The following is a 15,190-nucleotide window of genomic DNA, read 5'->3' on the forward strand; positions in this document are numbered from 1 at the left end:
ATCCAGAAGGCTCGCCTCCTACTTCCATGTAATTTTTTATCTGATTATTTAATTATATTCCTTAACTTAATACCTCTTTTCTAAAATTTAATATAAAATTTAATTTAAAATTCTGCATGCTTCACTATATAATAGTTGGGGGAAAAATCACTAGTAATCCTACCATTTAGTGATATGACTAATTCCATCAACATTTTGAGTTATTTCAACTTAATTTTCCTGAGCTGCAAAGTTTTCCAAATAAAATTGGTATTATATTGCAAATAGTATTTGTTATTCTTTCCTCTCTCATTTTATGTGAAAATATTTCATGCAATCACCAATGTCGTTTACAGTTTTTGAAAGGAGGACTTTCTATGTTTAGTTGTGTGATGTTCTTCACAATGAAGAACATGGAAATCTATTTAACCATCCTCCTGTTGTTAAATAAGTAAGTCCATTTTGGGTTTGTAACTGTAACATGTAATGTGAAGGACAGCATTATAATAGATTTTATGCTCCTGTCAATTTTTCCCCCCTAGGATCAGAATGGGTTAGTCTACAGATGCTTTTTCCTCTTAAAGGAATCGAGGAAGAACTTGCATTTCATAACTACACCTATTCAAAGAACACAATTTGAAAAACTTCAATGGCTATATATATTTATGCAACCATGGACACAATCAAGATAGAGGATTTTTCTGCTAACTCTGAACATGTTCAAGTTTCTTAATATGAATTGTTAATTACTTTACTATTGATGGTTGAATTACTCTTTCCTTAGGTTGTACCAATTGCCCTCCCAATAGCGGGCTCCTAAAGTGGCATTTTTTGCATCTTCCTATCAGGGGCTCTCATATTGCTTAGTGATTGTCCATTTAATGAACGATACTAATTCATCAGAAAATGTGGTCTCATTTTAACGTACATTTCTGTTATGGTTTGGGTTTCGATTGCCCTGCAAAGGCCCAGGGTTAGAGGTTCATCCCAGCTTGGTGCTACTGGGAGAGCCAACTGGGAGATCTTTGGGCCATTGGGAGGTATCCTCCAAAGTGATTATGGGACTCTGGTCTCTTCCTCTCTTTTGCTTCCTGGCCATGAAATAAGCCAGGTGTCCTTGCTACATGCTCCTGTCACAATGTGCTGTACTCCTACCAGAAGCTTAGGAGCAATGAGTCTGTCCAATCATGGACTGAAACCTCTACAACTGTGAGCTCAAATAACCTTTATCTCTTTGTAAGTTGATTATATCAGGTATTTGTTATAGTAATTATGAAACTAATGGACACAATTTCCTAGATTAATTATGATGTGGGCTTATTTCTTAGTAAGGTTACTTGAATTCTTTTTCTCCAGTTTTTTCCCCCTCAGTGCTTTCTGATGGGTTTAAAACCTCTGCCTTTATTAATAATACAATATCAACCATATATCTAATCACTGCTGCAAATATTTTTTCTAACTTAATATTTTAAATATGCTTAAAGTTTCAGTTAAATATATCTATTCTTGACTGTCTTTGTATATAGATGTGTTTTACTGCTTTTATGTTTAGTAAATCCTTAGCAAAACCCCATCATCACAAAAAATAGCCACATATAGTTTCTTTTATGTTTTCATTAAAAATATCTAGCTCTCTAGACCATCTGGAATTTATTAAGGCTCATGGCATGAGAAGACACTATTCTTTCTCTGCACATTTAGCCAACTATTTTTCTCTTTATTTACTCTTTCTTCTTAATGATCTTTACCATATCACACACCACCTTTACACTATCCTCTGTTTCTGTTCCATTGACTGTCTGATCTTGTGCCTTTGTACCACTATTTTAAACTCAGAAGTTTTCTAATATTTTAGCATTTCCTTTATATATATATATGACTCTGATCAAGTTCCTGCAGATCAGGAGGCACTAAATGGGCAATTCCACTACTACTGGAAGGCTGAGGCCAGCAATGACCTCAGGCCACACGCCACAGAGAATTATGCTGGATGGACATAATATCTTTATTTTATTTATTTATTTTTAAGTGGTGCTGAAGATTGAACCCCGTGCCTCACATGTGGTAGGCAAGTGCTCTACCACTGAGCCACAAACCTAGCCAATCTTTTAGCATTATCTAAGGCAAATTTCTTCTTATTTCAATAAGAAACAATTCCTGGCCATCTCACATATTATTTTCCCAGATAAGCTTGAAAATCACTTTAAGTTAAAAAAATATTTAAATTATATGCTACTTTGAGAAAATGGCATTTTTACAATACTCTGTATTCTCATCCATGAATATGGATTGTCTTTTTGGTTTGCATTTCTGTAGTGGTGATGATTGTTCTCCAGGCACAGTTCTGTGCCCACATTTCAAGTAGAAATTTTAGGCTAGAGCTTCTCTTAAGGGCTGGAACTGTTAATGAAACATTCTGAGTTCATATAAAGCATGAAACACCACATGGCCTAGGGGTAGGAGAGCACAATAGATTAGATTTCAGAAAACCAGGAGGTCTTTTAAATTTTGAAATGCTCCATAAATTATTACGAAAATGTATTTACCTGACTCTGACTAATGAACCTTAGTGTGAAAACTTCTAGTTCTAGAACACTAAAGAAATAAAGGCTATCATCACAGTCCCATTCTGAACATCACAGTCCCTTAAGTCAGTGTGAATTTGGCTTCAGCAGCTACAGTAAAATATGCCTGAGTATTAGACATAATTTTTCCCTCCATTAGCTAGCTTACTTGCTCCATTTCACAGATGTGTGGAAACAAAGTCTGACTTCAATTTGCATCCAAGATGGGGTGTGTATGTATTTTTTACTCTTGGTTGACATTAAAAATAAACTAGAGCAAGTGGGAATGTGCCACAGGATGTGGTCTGTCAACTTCATGTGACCTCAGCATTTGCCTAAGAAAACAACTCTAACTATTGGCTGCAAAGGTGACTTTAAAAATAATGCAGAAGGAAAATAATTCCTCTTCACCCCCAACAAAGAAAAGTAAGAAGTCAAGTTCCTGCAGATCAGGAGGCCCTAAATGGGCAATTCCACTATTACTGGAAGGCTGAGGCCAGCAATGACCTCAGGCCACACACCACAGAGAATCATGCTGGGGAACACTGCAACACATACTCCAACAGACTTAGGAACAGTTGTGTTGATCCCTCCTTTGAGATGTAAATACTGGCCTAACTTGAGCATTTATTGGAAACCCTGCACTATTGGAGGATTTTTCTCCATTAATTCTCAGGACAGTTCTGTGAGGTTTCCACCCTGGTTTTAGAGATGAGGAACCTGAAGCTTAGAGAAGCTAAAAAATTTGCTCAAGGTTAAATAGCTGGTGAGATTAGAGCTGGGATTCAAACCCAAGTCTATTGGCTCCAAAGCCCATAGTTGACCTCTGCACTATCGCAAGATAGGAGAAGAAAATTATAGAAGCAGCATTTTTGAAAGAACCTCCTAATAGTCTGCCAGGGACAAGGTGAAGTGAACCAGGCTCTCAGAGGATCAGCTAACTCCTTGGCCTGCTAAGGGGCAGTGAGGGCTCAAGCCCTGGTCAGCAAACTAGTTCTGGGTCTATGTGTAACCTGCACATTCCCAACCAAAGAAGCATCTGAGTCTACTTTTGCCAAATCTCCAGTATAGGACTGAAGCCATTATTGCTTACCAGTAGATTCTGCTCCCCACCCCCAAAAGTTGCCAAGCTCCATAAATAAAGTTGCAGTGATGTATTGCAGGCACAGGCAGGCTATGCGTGCATTAAAGCTGGGTATGGATTAAGACAAAAATTTCTTTCCAATTCGCTATTGCATATTTCTTGACCCTGGCCTGCAGGAAACAAGAGTTGTTGACAGACACATGTCTGGCACCCAACAATCTGGCATCTGTGCTCTCTATGGTGAGCTGGGAAAGTTTCCAGAATGTTCCCAAGCAGATTTTCTAGGGGATGGTTCTTTTTAGGTATAATTGAAAAGACTTCAAACTTCCAAACTTGGGTGACTGGTAGAATGGTGGGGCTGTAGGGTCATCTGTATTCCTTCAGATAAACAAAACATGAAATATCCTAGAGCCAATTAAAGACAAAGGAGAATTAGAAGGAGGGTTCCCTTGTTTCTGAGACCCCGCTACTTTTTCTCAAGAGGTTTTGTGCTGGCTTTAAGCTCAGTTGTTCAGCTCAATGTGTGAGATGGCAACTGCATAGAATCACGTGGGCTTCCTGGCACCTCCACATTCCCTCCCTGAGGTGGACAAGAGAATCAGCTTGCAAACCAGTGCTCCAGGATCCCAGCACTTCTGGGTGAATGCTCTCTTGTTCTTTTGTCCTTCCTATGCCTAGCAGGATTGAGTCCATCCTCATTGCTCAGAAACAATTTGCTCACTAAATTGCATCTTTAGTAAAAAAGAAATCTACTAAAAACTGAAGGAAAATAAGGAACATCTCAGGGAAATCTCAGAAGAAACCAGTTTCATATGAAATGATGAACTTCAAATATATTGGTTTCTAAGTCCCCAATAGTGAATGGCATCCCGGAACACCAGGAGAGCATGTCTACACATCCACAGTTGGTTTGAAGTGGGCATCAACATTAAGAATCCCTTAATCTCTCTGAATCTGCAGCTACTAGATTATAAAAACAGGGCTGGAATAGTTGTATTAAAAAATGATACTTATCAGCTTACACAATTTGGCATGCAGCTGAGACATTGATTATTTGAGCAATGTGTGCTCACTATGGGGTAAGATACTTTTCAATTTTGTCAAAACAAAACAAAACATTAAGTCTTTGATGCTGGCATATTGGCCCCTTTCTTTTGGGTGGATTCCTTTTTTTGCAAGAGTTTCCTGCCCCAGATTAATCTGATATCCAAAGCACGTGTGATTGGAAGAGGTTCTGTCTATTTGTGCCCAAAACAGACTACTGAGTACATTATTAAGCAAACTTGAAAATGACTTGGATGCTTTTTCGGAACTCTCCAGATGTGTTACCGCCTTTCAGCTGGGCCCAGCATTCTTGTCTCTGGTGGTATTAGGCTGAAGCCACAGGCATGTGGCAGACGCCATTTCACCAATGAATCCACGGCTGAATAAGACTTAGATGGCACCAGTCATATTTAATATTAAGCCTGATGTATGAATGCCACGTCTAAATGACACTCATCACCGACCCTCATCACCTTTCGAAGGGCGAAATGTAAAAATGTAGGAAACTACAGACGTAGAAACCATTGATACAGATCAAATTGTTCAGATCATCACTTGGACACTCTGTTCTGCACTGATACTAAGGAAAAAGAGAGTGAGAGGATGGGAACTTATAACCACAATACCATCATTGAGGCCACAAACAAGCTACTGTATGTCAACAGAAGTCAGATACTAAGATAATATTTTTTTGAAATGGAAAAACATTGACATTTAAAAAGAATATGCTAATATTTCTTGAGGATTAGGAACTAGTAGAACAGAGGGAACTGCTTAGCAGAACCTTTGTGAAATTGATTTAAGTTTTACAAGGAATTAAGTTACAGTTTTTGACTCTGGACCATTAAAACTAACCATTCAGCCAAAAATGTATTTGGGATTTAACATTTTCTTTTGGAAAAACATCTCAAAAGTGACGTACCCTGGTCACTTAAAGGCTGTGAAACTCTATTTTAACAATATGATGGGGTCTACTTTCAACCAAAGCAAAGTTAATAATAATATGGTCTGAGATCAAGACTAACAACACATGTGGTTTGGTGTCTACTTATAGACACTCTGGGAGTTGTGTGGTCTTTTGTGATAGCCATTGGGGCTGATTCTGAGTTGGTGAAAGTAAGCTAATCTTCCGTGGTTGGTGCCAGGAACCAGCTCACATGCCCTGTTGTACTTAGGCAAACAATATCCTGCGCCATAATGTGGAAATCTAGAAGTGTGGCAGAGCCAAAAATTCACTCTGAACAAACACAAGACTCCATCAACATTTGGAGAGTCAGCACTACGTCTGGTTCTAGGAAGACGGCCAGCCTCAGTCCATCCGGTCAGCTCAAGACTCCTCCTGGTCTTTCTATGTCAATCTCCACCAAGGCTCACACCCAGGGAGCTTACTCTTCCAAGGCAGGGCCCTCAGTCAGCTGGATGGGCATGTTGTCAGTCAGAAGGCTTCTCCCAGAACCAGCCTCCTGAAGGGGAGGGCAGCCAGCCAGTGGGCCAGCACGGTAGAGACTGTGATGCTTCCTGCCCCAGGTTGAGGTTGCCTGCACAAAACTGAGAATTCTTTGCTTCCTCTCAACACACAAACAAACAAAAATAGGCACACCATTTTTCCTCTCTATAAACTGGATGGTGAGGGGGCAGTTTCAGAATTCCCTGCAAACCATAGGGTACATTTCAGGTTAAGAACTTTTACTGTGGCAGAGCAGATAGTTGTACATATGGTACATATGGTATTTGCTGGGAGAAGGAAAAGTACGACTGAAAACTGAATCGCTCAAAAAGCTCTTGTTCTTAAGAGCATGGTTCTATGTTTAGATGTCCACCATTACTGTTTCTTCCCTTAAAGTGGGATGTCAGACCTTGAAAGGATGTTGTTAAACCATAGGTGACAGTTTGGTGCAGTGGCTATGTCTGGGTTTGAATCCCGGTGCTATGTGGCCTAGGGCAAGCTTCTGAGACTCCCAGTATATTGCCAAGCCCAAGGCAGCCAAGATTTCACCCACTGTCCACATTGCTAATGTGATGAATGGAAGGAAGAGCCAAAGATATAAACTAGTGGACCTGTCTAATGACCAACCGATGTTCCCATGAACTCCCTTGTATTTCGTATACTAAATTTAGATGAATAAAGTAACATACTTTCTCCTAAAATGTTGTTTAAAACAATTATCGGTATACATGTAATAAAACTACCTAAAATAAAACTTTTCCTAAGAAAACTCATAAAATAGTGATGTATCATACATGCTCGTTTCAACTTCAGTTTCCTCATTTGTAAAACTGGACTAATAAAAGCACCTATGTCACTGGGTTGTTCTAGAAGTCCAAATAGAACATTTTTCACAATACAGGTATTTAATGTTAGCTCAACTGATTTTTGTTGTAGATCCACTATGTGCAAAGTATTGTTCTAGGGTTGCAATCATCATCATTATTGTTAGACACTCCCCTAGGCAGGACAATTATGTTACTTTCGTCTGTGAATACTTTTACTGTTCTAGAATGATCTATTAGGGCTCCGAGGAAATGGACTACGGGACAGCCTAACTTTTGGGGAGGATGGCTCTTGTGACAATGACTATGAGCACAGAGAGTGTGGCTCAGGGTATGGGAGTGGAGTGTGGCTCAGGGTAGGGGAGTGTTGCAGATGGATCCCAAGAATGGAGGCAGGGGGAAAGGGGGAATCTATCCAGAGTGAAGAATGAGGGAATGCAGAAGACCAACTTAATTTTATCACAGTGAGGAGAGTCCAATCTGTTTTCGTTCTCTTTGGTGGAGAGAATTAACAGTAAAAAAGCATCTGAACCACCAGGTATGCTTTTCCCCATGACCAGAGACCATCACTGACCATTCTCACTGAGAAGGAGTCTCCATGACTGAACCGAAGGCCTGGTACCTCCCACCCCAGGAGAGAGAAAACCTTTTATAAGAGCATGGACAGGGGGCAAAAGGCAGGGGGACCCCAGCTCTAGGTCTTTTCCTAGGCTGTGGACCTCAGGAGGCCATGAGAGTGCGTTAGCCAGACTGTCTAGATTGGCACTCTGGGTGTCTCTGCCCGGGGTCCTCCTGCAGGGCATCCGCTATAGCTCACTGGGCTGGGGGTCTAAGAGGAAGCTTTCTTTGCCCACAATTGCAAAAGTGAATTGCAGCCCCTCTTGAAGGCGAGCACAGGGAGCCAGCAATGGTTAGGAAGAGGCCCCAGGCAAGAGGAAGTGGCCACGGAGACAATCTCATGACTACTCCATACATACTTGTCAAGGAAGAAGCAGCTGGGCCAACCTGAATAGGACCAGCTTTGCTTATAGTTCATCAAGGAAGGTGACACTTTTGTATATTGTGAGCCAGATACTCACCTGGCTCTTAGGGGTTCCAAGAGACGACATCTCAGAGAGAGGAGGAGAGGCATCTTACCTTAGTCATTCAATGAGCCAAAGAATGTCTCTGCTAGGGCAGCTGAGTGCCACGGCAGAGAAAATGCACTTGGATCATGAAAACAGGATCTGGCAGGAGAGGCCTTGGGAATCTCCACCAACTTTCTGCATTATGTTTTCAAGCCCCTAAAAAGCTATGGTATAGAGTCAGGTGTGGTGGCACATACCTGGAATCCCAGCGATTCAGGAGGCTGAAGCAGGAAGATATTAAGTTTGTAGTCAACCTCAGAAACTTAGCAAGACCCAGTCTCAAAATTAAAAAATAAATAAATAAATAAAAAGGGTTGGAGATGTAGTTCAGAGGTAGAGTACCTCTGGGTTCAATCCCCAGTACTGAGGAGGAAAAATAGCAAGGATACAAAATAAGTAAGTACCCAGAGAAGTGGCAGGCGTGCCTTAGGGGAAGACTGAGCTTCACTGACTGAGCTACTGACAAAAGTTTTAGTTTTACAAGGCTTATCTGCTAGTAAATAGAGAGACGAGGGAATAGATATAATAGTGTAGAAAACAAATATAGTAGTATAATTAAAAAATAAAAATACTGGAAACTAAAAATAAAAAAAAAAACTTAAAAGTCTATGGTGGAACTAAAAGATACACTCATGGCGTAAACCTAGTTTCAATACTCTGTTTGAAAGGCTACTTAACTTTGTCCCAGCTAAGGTTTGAGTTATTAGAATTGGAAGGGTCCCCATGGTGTATGGCAAAGAGTACAGAGACAATTTCTTTCTCGTGCCTAACTGGCTTTGAGATGGGAGGAGCAGGTCTGGTAACCCAGGGAGGCAGGTGGAGAGAGAGGGGATGACAGGAGGAGAGTCACAGGGCTCTGTGGCAGGTTCTGGGGCATCTGACAGGCATCACCCATGGCCCCTGTCTGGAAGCTTCTGTGGGGCTTCTGCCAATAAAGATGACTCCTCTATTTCACACAAACAACTGAGGACAAGACAGCCTAGAGATTAAGTCCTACCCAATGGGGCCAGTGTCTTCTTGGTTCCCCGCTGCTTACAGGGCCACCCTTCCTGCTGTCCCCCCAACTCCATCACAAAAACAGAAGAAGCCACAAACGTGGTAGAAAGTGTGGAGCTGGGAAAGCCCTGCCTCTATCTCTGAGACTGCGGGTAGAGCCCTCAGGCTGCTGGATTTTCTCCTTTGCAGAAAGGGCTGACTATCTAGCTTGCTGTGCCATTGCGACTACTGGGAATATTCAGGCAAATCACAGAGCGCGGTGCAGGAACATGACCAGTCCTTAAAACACATGGCTATAAGTGATACAGGCTTATTACAGTAGAAAAGCCTAAAGGAGAAAACAGAACTAGCAGCGTCCACAACCACCATTCACAACTGCTGTTTGCTTGGTGTTATTTTCTTCCAGTTTGTTCCTAAGTAGAATGTATGTGTGTGTGTGTGTGTGTGTGTGTGTGTGTGTACTAGAAACACATAAATTTTGGGTAATATAAATGTAACATTATATCTGATTTTTCATTAATTGCTTTTTCTGAGTATTTTCCAATGTCATTAACATTCTTCAAAATAAAATTCCAGTGGCCTCGTTATGTTTCATGTATCACTGTAAAATCACTTAGCCTTCGCCTTCCCCCAATGTGAAACAGCTTTTTTTCCCCTCCAGTCCCCTCCTCCAATAAAAAAGGGTGATCAGATACAGGGACAAGGCTCATCTTTGAAGCCACAGGCCCTTTGTTCAATGGAGGCCCTTGCTACGTGTTGGCTGCCACGCATGGGGTAGGTCTTATCTCTGAGTTGTCGGTCTACATCTGGAAACACAGATAAAGAGGATTTCCACCCCTATCTGTTTCCTAGTGACTCTCACAAGTCACCACACACTATGTGGCTTAAAAATCACATAAACGATCACTGGGTGTGGTGGCGCATGCCTGTAATCTCAGTGGCTCGGGAGGCTGAGGCAGAAGGATCCTGAGTTCTAAGCCAGCCTCAGCAAAAGTGGGATGCTAAGCAACTCAGTGAGACCCTGTCTCCAAATAAAATATCAAATAGGACTGGGGATGTGGTTCAGTATGCAAGCGCCCCTGAGTTCAGTCCCTGGTACCCTGCCTGCCCACCCCCCAAAACAACATCAACAACAGAAATTTTCATCCGACAGTGTTGGAGACCAGAAGTCCAAAATCAGTGTGCTGGCAGGGCCACACTCCCCTCTGGGGAATAATCCTCCCTGTCTCTCAGCTTCTAGTGGTTACCAGCAATCTGTGGGGTCCTTGGTTTGTGGCCACGTAAGTTCAATCTTGCCTCCATCCTCACATGACACCCTCTCTGTGTCTCTCAAGTACTCTCTCTATAAGGACACCAGTCACTCCCTGATCCAGTATAACCTCATCTTAACTTGATGACACCTGTAAATACCGTATTTCCAAAATAGGGTCATGTTTGCTGGTATAGGGGATTAGCAATTCAACATATTTGGGGGAACACAATTCAACTCCCAACACTCCCGAGTGGACATGAGAAGTGAGCCAATGTCTGCTTAGTATAAAGAGGCTCTCCTACTGGGAATGGCCACATTGAAATGAAGCAGTTTTAGCAAGATATCACGTCTTGCTGTCTTGGTGTCTGGTCATTGCTATGGGGCAGCATGGGTTTGAGCTCTGAAACCAAGAAGGCAAAACCCTATGGAAGAACCATGGTGCCTCATGGGCCCTGAAGCCTGAGGAGTGGTCTTGCCACCTGGAGAGACTTCCAACTTGTTGAACTGGGCAGCCCAAGCCAGCTGAAGAATCTGCATCACTGCTTTTTAAAGTTCTGGTTCCCCCACCCCTCAATCCATCTCAGTTTGATATTTTTGTAAACCTCCATAAAAACAAATTGTTAAAAAAATGATCAAGGCTGTATCAAATTACCATAAAAGTTTCCAAATGCTTATTCTCAATTTTCTGCCCTTATTTCACCAGGGACTGGAAATAAGCAGCTTGCAGACTGATGCTGGTCCGGGGACCACACTTTGAGTTGTGGGCTCTGCTGTGGTCAGGGTCTCTGAAGACCCAGAGACATGCCCCACTGGGTCATGCTACCAGACCATGGACTCCCAGCCTCTGGCTTCATTCCAAGGGCACCCTGGCTCTTCTCCCCTACACCTGTGCCCCACAGTCTTACTTGAACTCCTTTGCCACTGATTTGCTTCCCTTTTAGTCTGGGCTTTAAAAACAGCTTTCTGAGCAAATGTGGGAGATTCCGGGCCCTGACACCGCAGCTCATATGGAATGTATTTAGAGAGGGGAAAAGTCTCAAACGGAGTGGTTACACTATTCTGAACTGGCTGGGACTTCAGTGCTGGCTGTTGGATGCATTCGTCATCACACATTCGTTCTAGGAGCCCTGCTACCACTACTCCAGCCGCTGCAGCCCAGACCCTTCAAGGGCTTCTTTCTCTTCGGTACATCATCTGACTGACAACGCTCACCAAGGAAGGCCACTATCTTTGAAGACTTCAACACTGTACTTGCACTAGCGAGCAGGGACATTTCCTGAAAAGAGATGCACCTAACAGCATAAGAAACAGACACCTTTTCCCATCCAGGTAAATTGGGATGGAGTCTTCGAATAGTCATGCACTCTGCCTCTGAATCATAGGGGTGTCTTTTTTTTTATCAGTTTTTATTTAAATCCTCTCCCATGAGATACCTCCAAAATGGCTCTGGTATGTCTTCCAGGTAATTTTTATATGCATAATAGTTTGGAGCCTCATTGTAGCAAAATTATCCAGCAAAAACCCAACAGGGTTTAATTAATGAATTACCAGTAACGAATCTTGTTTTTGTTTGCTCTGCTTTGGAAAACTTAGCAGGACTATCACTTCAATTAATGGATGCTGAAGCCGTGCTATGGTAGTTCAATTCACATCACGGCCGGATGGGCAGATATCATGTGAAAATGCGTATAACAGATCTAGTGAAGAGCTGCGAACGCAAAACTGGCCACAGAACTTAAAGTTTAGATAGTTAGGACATTCCCCGTTAAATGCAATGGGCTGATTAACTGCCTTTAATGCTTCATCTTTGAAAAAGTCACTACAATGACAGGAAAGGAAATATTATTTCATAACAGTTTACAAAATCACAAGGACAAAGAGATGGAGAAGGATGTCAGAGGAAGACCTCACCAATTTCTGAAAGATGAAAAGGAGTTACAGTCTTGTGTCCAACCAGAAGAGCAATGGAAGGGCTTTTGAAGTGTTGGCAGAAGGAGACAAGGATCAGGAGTTGTGCCAGCTCGCCCAGCTGAGCTCCTGAAAGATGGAGAACTGGCAGTGGAGGAGCTAGGCTGAGGCTAGCAGCCTGGGTATGGCACCACTTCCTTCCTGAGCTGCATGTCACCCAGTATTGTGCATTGCTCCCCCCGCCACCCGGTTCTTCAGGGGGTCATTTTCCATGGCCTGGTGGCAGGCGATCTTAGAATCAATCAGTCTTCAGAGAATTGGAGCACAGGCTCCAGATGGATTTCCTAACCCAAGGGAGAGAAAAGGAGATGCATGGGCAAAAATAAGAGCAATTCAGTGACTGGTGCATCTGATAAGGACCATCAGCTCCTATACCAACAGCAGCAACCCAATATACGTTCCAATATTCTGTTTCTGCTTTTCCTCCCATCCCCAAGGGAGATGTTCGGAGGAGGGAGAACAGAACAAACTCCAGCAAAGAAGACATAGATCATTAACAAATATTTTTTGCAACTAAGCTTATTAGTGCTTGATCATCCTAAGGGGATGACTGCTAGTCAACAGGTCTCACTTGTCACACAATGCTTTCAACCTGTCCTTCTATGCCTTACTCTTAAGTCTAAAGACAGACCAAGGTTACTAGGAAAGCTTTCAGAGTGAAAAAGGGTGTCTGAACCAACAAGTAGCCAAAAGGACCCTGGAGCAGAGATAATGCAGATAACAAATCTTTTAAAATAATCTCCATAATTTTCAGAGCTTTAAGGTAACATTATAGCCCATAAACAAGAAGAAGACGTTATGCAAGACAAAAAAAAAAAGAGATTTAGTTCTTCATAAAGAGAAAACTCAATAAAATGATTGGACTACAAACTAAGTAACCTTTTTTGGAGGGAAAAGGTTGAAGATATGTAAATGAAGAGAGGGAAAAATAATAAAACACATAGGAAGGATGAATCTAATAGCCTCCCAGAAATGAAACTGAGAAAATAGCATTGATAAAATCATCAAACAACTGAAACAAGGAAAATTCCCAGAAATGATGGATGGAGGTGGGGTGGAGTGGGGAGGAGAAAAGGAAATGAGACAGGGAATGCATGTATGAAGAAATACACACTGAGCTAAACTGGTAATAAAGCAAAATAGTACAATACCAAACTTTTCAAATATTGAGTGACTCAAAAGAATGTACCTCCTGTTACAGTTTGAATGTCTCCAAGGTTCATGAATGAATTGCCATTTTAAGTGTTGAAAGGTATGATTAGGCCATGAGGGCAATTAATGTCATTATTAAGTTATCTCAGGAAAGGGTGTTGAACATCAGTTATCTTCATCCCCTTGCTGCTGCTGAGGCTGGCTTTGAACTCATGAACCTCCTGCCTCAGCCTCCCAAGCTACTAGGATTAGAGGTGTGTGCCATCACACCTGGCTAACTATTTTGCTAGACATGAATAAATCTCAATTTTTTACAGAGGCAATAATAAACTCCCAGAAAAACAGTATGTTGTGCAAGAAGTGAAAGAAAACCACAATGTTCGACTTGAATTAGTAGCAACCAAGATACAGATAGTTGCAGTGATGTAAACAGACTGTGGGACTAAAATGTGGCTCTCTCCATATTAAGAGATGGGGTGGACAAGTAGAGGTAAGGGTGATGGAATAAGAGAACTAAAAGATATATTAACAAATAATTGAAGAAATATAGCCTGTGTGTCTCTATTAGCAACAACTGGTATAATGAAAGAAAACACAACTAACTATCCTGAACATGACCAGCTCTGCAAAATCAGATTTCACAGGAAGGGCTGGAACAGGAAAATGTCTTTATCACACATGTTTTGGTACTATTTGATTTAAAAAAAAAAAATTGGGGGGCATCAGGATTGAACTCAAGGGCACTCAATCACTAAGCCACATCCCCAGCCCTATTTTATATTTTATTTAGAGACAGGGTCTCACTGAGTTTCTTAGTGCCCCGCCGTTGCTGAGGCTGGCTATGAATTCTGGATCCTCCTGCCTCAGCCTCCAAAGCTGCTGGGATTATAGGCATGCACCACCATGCCCAGTGGTACTATTTGATTTTAAATACATACATTACTTTAATAAACATAGTTGAAAATTCTAGGCACACGTGCTTTGAAACAGAGTTCCAGAAATGCCTGACTATAAGGATGCTGAAAAATCTAGAAGAATGTGGGGAAGGCTGGGGAGGTGAGACTATCTGAAAGTCCCCCTGGACAAGTAAAATTCTCCTCTTGGTATCAGTGGGAGTTACACTGGCTTCCCGAATGGGTTGTGGCCAGTGAAATGAATGTGCTTAGCAGCTCACAAGAAACCACACCCCACCACCACTGCGACCTGCACAGGTAGGCTCCTAGCTTCTCACAATCGGGTACTATCTGCAAGACAGGAAAAGCTGAGATGTTCTGTGCTCATAAAAGTGTCTCAGACATTGAAGAAAAAAAAATGCAGACCACAAAATGATATTTCTATTTGAAAAAGATTTAGATGGACAAAAATAGAAGCTTTCATTGTAAAGTGTTGAGTCATGCAAATGGAGGGATTGTGCTTCACCCCAGCGGGGGGTACATTTTATAAACAGAGAATGTCAGGGAGGTGAGGCCACAGAGACAAGGGCACAGAGACAGTTCTGAATCCTCTGTCTGGGGCTCTTTCTCCATGACCACACTAATCTCTGGGTGGACAGGGCCCTTGATGGTTTAGGCATTGTGAAAGCAGGAAGCTAGGAAGTCTTTCATGAAGATCAACCATCATCCTCTGGGGTCAGGTCTCTAATCTCTGCTCAGAAGCAGTTCAGCTTTGTGGAGTTGGCAGGAAAGTCCCCCAAATGAAATGAGGGGTGACTAATTCTACCCCCTAGTCTTACTCTTACTCAATCTACAGCCTA

The 15,190-nt window shown here is 42.0% G+C and overlaps 1 protein-coding gene across 1 annotated transcript in view; it reads right to left on the reverse strand.

Annotated features, from left to right (window-relative positions):
* Nucleotides 1–15,190, reverse strand: part of Ust (uronyl 2-sulfotransferase) — a 267,090-nt gene that overhangs the window by 24,475 nt on the left and 227,425 nt on the right. The window lies entirely within an intron of this gene.

This window comes from Ictidomys tridecemlineatus, chromosome 8, assembly GCF_052094955.1.
Source record: "Ictidomys tridecemlineatus isolate mIctTri1 chromosome 8, mIctTri1.hap1, whole genome shotgun sequence".
Classification (NCBI taxonomy): Eukaryota; Metazoa; Chordata; class Mammalia; order Rodentia; family Sciuridae; genus Ictidomys; species Ictidomys tridecemlineatus.